Source organism: Mixophyes fleayi, chromosome 8 (assembly GCF_038048845.1).
Source record: "Mixophyes fleayi isolate aMixFle1 chromosome 8, aMixFle1.hap1, whole genome shotgun sequence".
NCBI lineage: Eukaryota > Metazoa > Chordata > Amphibia > Anura > Limnodynastidae > Mixophyes > Mixophyes fleayi.
In genome coordinates this window covers 5349137-5355628 of record NC_134409.1, presented here as the reverse complement: position 1 = coordinate 5355628, position 6492 = coordinate 5349137, and positions in this window count along the sequence as shown.

The following is a 6492-nucleotide window of genomic DNA, read 5'->3' as shown; positions in this document are numbered from 1 at the left end:
GTCTGTGATTCTCCTGCATGTTGTGGTTACATATTATTAGTATTGTATAAATAACATTTAGTTATGTCCTTAAATAAGGGGAACAAAAATATTTCTATATCCTGTGTTCTATCTAACAGGGGTCAGGTCATCTGTACGGACAGAAATGTTCTTTGAATGATTACACTGTGGGGCAGGTTGTTAAAGACGGTGATGGTGGAGACAGCGCATTTTTAGGGACGTTCCTTACTTTGTGGAAGGGCGTACACCCGTTATCACATCGCAGAAAATAGTTTTGCACCAGTTATGGCGGAGACCGGCTGTCTTTCTATTAATGGGACTTATTTTACACCTCAGTGGAGAAGACATTTCTAGGTGAAGTTTTCCCAATATAAAAAAACCGCAAATGGCTCCACGTAATAAAGACACAGGGCCTGATTCATTACCAAACGCAAAACAAACGTAATGTGTGTGTTTTTAAAAAACAAACAAAACGCACGTACATCAGGCATACGCACATCTGTATATAACAAGAAGCGGATCGTCAGGTGATTAATACGGGAATAGGTCCGCTCTGCTCTAACAGACAATACACTGCAGGATACGTCCAATACGTATATGTGTAATATAAAGCCCCAAATGCACAGATTTTTTTTTTAATAATGACTGTTAATGTGTTATGTGGCGTATGCCATAGGCAAACCGAGGGGGGTTTCCTAGTGCCTGGAAATCCCCCTCCAAGCCTGGGGCACTGTATAATTGAGGTGGCTGTACCCTGCCCCCGCTTCACACGGCTCTGCTTGAAAAGGGAGAGCTGCGTGCACCTAACAGTAGTGCAGGCAGCATTGCCCATGTATATTATGGGGATAGGAAGAGTTGGAGAGCAGCCAAGCACTGTCTAATATTATAGCTACGCCCCCATGCATGCTGGTCACGCCCACTGGGGGTGTGGTGTGGAAATCCCCCTCTACAAATCCTGCGTTTGCCCCTGGTATGTTCCGGTACTGGGCATGTGCAGAGCAATTGTACACAAAATACGCAATGTAACGCCATTTATTCCCCCCCCCCATGTCCCGTCACTCTCTGGAAGAAGTTTAAACTTTGTGTGACGTGTAAACTTTTGCGCCGTGCGACTCTTGAGATCTTTTTTCATCTCCCCACAAACTTAGGCAGACTTCTAGTCTGCGGAGGCGTCTCCTGAGAGTGGGGAATAGGCGTGCTTGTTGATCCCTTATCGCTGCAATTTATCAGGGAAACAAAATCAGGATTAATTTACTGCTTTCATGGGCCAATCTCTGGGATTTCACGCGCAGTGGAACTAATATCCCAGATTTAAAAGAAAAGTAAGATGCAGGTCTAATATAAACACAGAGTATTTGGAGAATCACTGTGGAAGCACTGAACACTTTGAAAATTAGGCTAATTTGTTTTAAAATAAATAATTTTGTGGAGTACAATGTTAAGCACAGATTAAATGGACCCGATCTGTCGTTTTGAGGAAATGTCGCTCTAGGCAGCCACTTTGAAGTGGGACAGGCTGATACATTTCCCGGTCTGTACCTTCCTGCTGTGCAGACTCACGGTCAGAGTGGATGTTCTACACAACTATTTATATTCAATTATCATTTTCAAATTCTGCATTTATTCTTTAATTACTTCTTAGGAATAGAGGAAAAGACTAAACAAAGTTCTCCATAGATCCTGACACATCCTGTCGGTGCTGAACTCTCAGGACACGACAATGCCTATTTCTGTGAAAAAAATACACTAAGTGACCTTGTGCTTTAACTGATGTCATTTTATTTGGCTAAAATACTGCCTATAATTAATATGTGCAGCATATAGAATAAAACAGTTAATGAGAACTCTGCATAATGGAAAGAATATTTACTGTGCAGCTGGAAACGTCTCTGGTTACTGGTGTCTAAAAAGTAGAGATAGTTGGTGACTGTAGAATTCTAATTGATGTGATCCGACGTTGCACAGTTATAATATAATAGAGGTACAGATGCACAGGCTGTCATCTAGGAGAGGGGGAAATGAGTTGTGTTTATTGAGCTGGGACAATAACCTGAATGTACTGTACCGAGCGATGGACAGATGACAATGTCCTATTGTTGTCTGACGTTTCACTGGTGTCCTCAGGAACAATGCAGGACCTTAATGTGCCGGTGCCAAGAGCCACTGGCATAATCTGTCTAATTTATATCGCTGCAGGATGATCAGAACCCCCAGCATGGACCCGCTCTTATACAATGATGGGGGTGGGCTGATCATGGGGTCGGTGTATAGTTAGGTACAGATTTTGTCCGGGTGTAATATTTGCAGCTGAGCAAACCATCTTTCATCTTCCCTTAGAGGGAAATTACTGCATGTTACACACATACCAATCAGCTGCATCTTAGACGTACTCTCCCAGATGTCCTTCCGAGAGATCTGCTGGATTCTTGGAAGAGCAGGCAGCCTCCGGGATCCAGGAATTAAGGACTCGATATGCATCACATGGCCCCGCCCCCCCCCCCACAGCGCACTGCAGCGAGTCACCGCACCACCTCACTTGCTACCACCTGACCTCCCCTCTGGGGGTCTCTTGGAGAGGAGCAGTGTGATTTTAGAGTTGAGCTAGGGCCACGATTTCCCAAACCCAGTCCTCAGGAGCCGCTAACACTGCAGGTTTTCCAGGTGACAAGTGCTCCGATTCAACTTATCGGCATTTATGCTCCTTAGCGAATCAGGCCCATAATCTGGTGCAACTCACCTCGAAATATCGCGAGTCATCCATGTTCGGGAAACTGCTACTTCCTAAGGAGCAAAATTCCGTTCCCCTTTCTGTTCTCTTTCACCATATTGGTGAAGGAAACAGACGCAAAAGGCCAAAAAATCTGCAGCAAAAGGAGAAGAGTCGCTTTTCCATAGCATATCCTCGCGGTTTTTCCATTTTGTATATGACACCCAAACTTAAAATAAATACCCGCATAACAGGTTGATTTGTGATTTAAGGAATAATGTCATGTTTTTAATGAAAATATATTGTATAACATCATATATTTGAACCTTGTGCAACAATAGGAGGTATTTAACTGTCAGAGAAAGGATGCAAACAGGGTTACACATTTGTGCACCAGTGCACCTAGTTTAAAGATAAACATGAGGAGGACATATGTGTGACAAAAAAAGTGTAGAGTTTGACTAACTTACCTGCTTTGGAAGTGTCTTCTCCCGTGCAGCAATCAAACAGAAACAGATGATGAGAACTCTCTTTTAAAGGGAAGGTGGGAGTGTCACCTGCCCAATCAGCTAGTGCTGTGGGAGGAGTGTCAGGTATAAAAATCTATTTGCTTCACTGTTGAGTGTGACCAATGCTAGAGAAGCTGGCCAGTGTCTAGAGAGCTGGTCTCTGGTTATTTAGTGTTTATGGTCACAGGAAACCGTATGGGATCTTTATGATGTCAAACACTTTACCATCCTGACATTAAAACAAATCAAAAAGCAAGAAGTTGTTCTCGTGTGTTTCACCAGATGTGTGCTATTGCCGCACTGGACATTTATTTAATTGGAAAATAAAACATGGTTATATATTTACAGTTTTCTAGTAAATACATAGCAACCGATAATTATTTACAATATAGTACAAAATGTATTTTAACAAAAATGTTCCTTTACGTTCATCAGTAACAATTGTATCACCTGAAATATCTCTAACTACATTGTGACCATCAACTTCTGGAAATGCATTTTTTTAGCTTTAAATAAGATGTGTATAGAGTCTCCTTTTAGATTAATGTCCCATAATATGGATTATAATTATCATCATTTTGTCCAGTAGATTTCCTGCTCTCAGGTTGGCAATAACTTGTGCAGGAATTCTCATTAGCTGTGATAGAAAAGTTGTTTTATTTGTTTTTACAGCGAGTTCAGTCACATTTATATTACATTTGTCACACAGCTTGCTATGTTGTTATTTATTGAGTGTTTTATCTGTTCTGATTATAAACCGCTCCACCCTCTGACCTTTCATACAACGTCCTATAGCCGTAACACCGAGCCACTTACATAATACATTTACATAAACATTTATACAGTTGGTATAAAAAGTCTACACACCCATAGTTAAATTGCAGAAGCTTGTGATGTAAAGTCTAAAATCAAGATACATCATGTCAGACCTTTTCCACCTAAAATGTGACAATGCAACCAAGAGAATTCAAGTCAAAAACAAATAGTCCTTTATTAGGGGGAGTGAAAATTAAAACCTGTAGGAGAGAGCGAGAGAGGAAGAGGAAGAGAGGGAGAAAGAGACAGAGGGAGAGAGAGATATAGGAAGAGAGACAGATTGAGATGGAGAGAGAGAGAGAGGGAGGGTAAGAGGGGAAGATAGAGAGAGATTAAGAGAGGTAGAGAGAGGGACACAAAAAGAATAAGGGGGTAGATAGAAAGAGGATGAGAGACATACTGAGATGGGGAGAGAGAGGAGGAGAAAGAGAAAGAAAGACAGACTGAGATGAGAGAAAGAGAGAGAGAGGGAGAGAGGAAGAGAGACAGATTGAGATGGGGAGAGATGAAAAAAGGAAGAGTGTAAGACGGAGAAAGAGAGTAAGAGAGAGAGAAGACAACAAGGAAGTGTTCAGACAATTAGTAACTTTGTATAACACCAGAGTGAAGTAGTAACATTTTATAACATCAGAGTAACGTTGTCTAACACCAGAGTGAAGTAGTAATGTTGTATAACACCAGAGTGAAGTAGTAACGTTGTCTAACACCAGAGTGAAGTAGTAACGTTGTCTAACACCAGAGTGAAGTAGTAAAGTTGTCTAACACCAGAGTGAAGTAGTAATGTTGTATAACACCAGAGTGAAGTAGTAACGTTGTATAACACCAGAGTGAAGTAGTAACGTTGTCTAACACCAGAGTGAAGTAGTAACGTTGTCTAACACCAGAGTGAAGTAGTAACGTTGTATAACACCAGAGTGAAGTAGTAACGTTGTCTAACACCAGAGTGAAGTAATAACGTTGTCTAACACCAGAGTGAAGTAGTAACGTTGTCTAACACCAGAGTGAAGTAGTAAAGTTGTCTAACACCAGAGTGAAGTAGTAACGTTGTATAACACCAGAGTGAAGTAGTAACGTTGTATAACACCAGAGTGAAGTAGTAACGTTGTCTAACACCAGAGTGAAGTAGTAACGTTGTCTAACACCAGAGTGAAGTAGTAACGTTGTATAACACCAGAGTGAAGTAGTAACGTTGTCTAACACCAGAGTGAAGTAGTAATGTTGTATAACACCAGAGTGAAGTAGCAACGCTGTATAACACCAGAGTGCAGAAGTAACGTTGTCTAACACTAGAGTGAAGCAGTCACGTTGTATAACACCAGAGTGAAGTAGTAACATTGTATAACACCAGAATGAAGTAGTAACATTTCATAACACCACAGTGAAGTAGTAACATTTTATAACATCAGTGTATTGTTGTCTAACACCAGAGTGAAGTAGTAACGTTGTCTAACACCAGAGTGAAGTAGTAACATTGTATAACACCAGAGTGAAGCAGTAACATTGTATAACACCAGAGTGAAGCAGTAACATTGTATAACACCAGAGTGAAGTAGCAACGTTGTCTAACACCAGAGTGAAGTAGTAACGTTGTATAACACCAGAGTGAAGTAGTAACGTTGTATAACACCAGAGTGAAGTAGTAACATTGTATAACACCAGAGTGAAGCAGTAACATTGTATAACACCAGAGTGAAGCAGTAACATTGTCTAACACCAGAGTGAAGTAGTAACGTTGTCTAACACCAGAGTGAAGTAGTAACGTTGTCTAACACCAGAGTGAAGTAGTAACATTGTATAACACCAGAGTAAAGCAGTAACATTGTATAACACCAGAGTGAAGCAGTAACATTGTATAACACCAGAGTGAAGTAGTAACGTTGTATAACACCAGAGTGAAGTAGTAACATTGTATAACACCAGAGTGAAGCAGTAACATTGTATAACACCAGAGTGAAGTAGTAACATTGTATAACACCAGAGTGAAGTAGCAACGTTGTCTAACACCAGAGTGAAGTAGCAACGTTGTATAACACCAGAGTGAAGTAGTAACATTGTATAACACCAGAGTGAAGTAGTAACATTGTATAACACCAGAGTGAAGCAGTAACATTGTATAACACCAGAGTGAAGTAGCAACGTTGTATAACACCAGAGTGAAGTAGTAACGTTGTATAACACCAGAGTGAAGTAGTAACATTGTATAACACCAGAGTGAAGTAGTAACATTGTATAACACCAGAGTGAAGCAGTAACATTGTATAACACCAGAGTGAAGCAGTAACATTGTATAACACCAGAGTGAAGTAGGTGGGTTGGGAGGCTCTCTGGCCTCAGCACCTTCTACAGATGAACAGGTGGAACACACAGATCACATTACCTGTAATGTACCTGCCCTTCTCATGTCACTGCAGCCAGCAGCCAATCAGCACAGAGGCTACTGAGGAGGAAGAGATAGTGTTA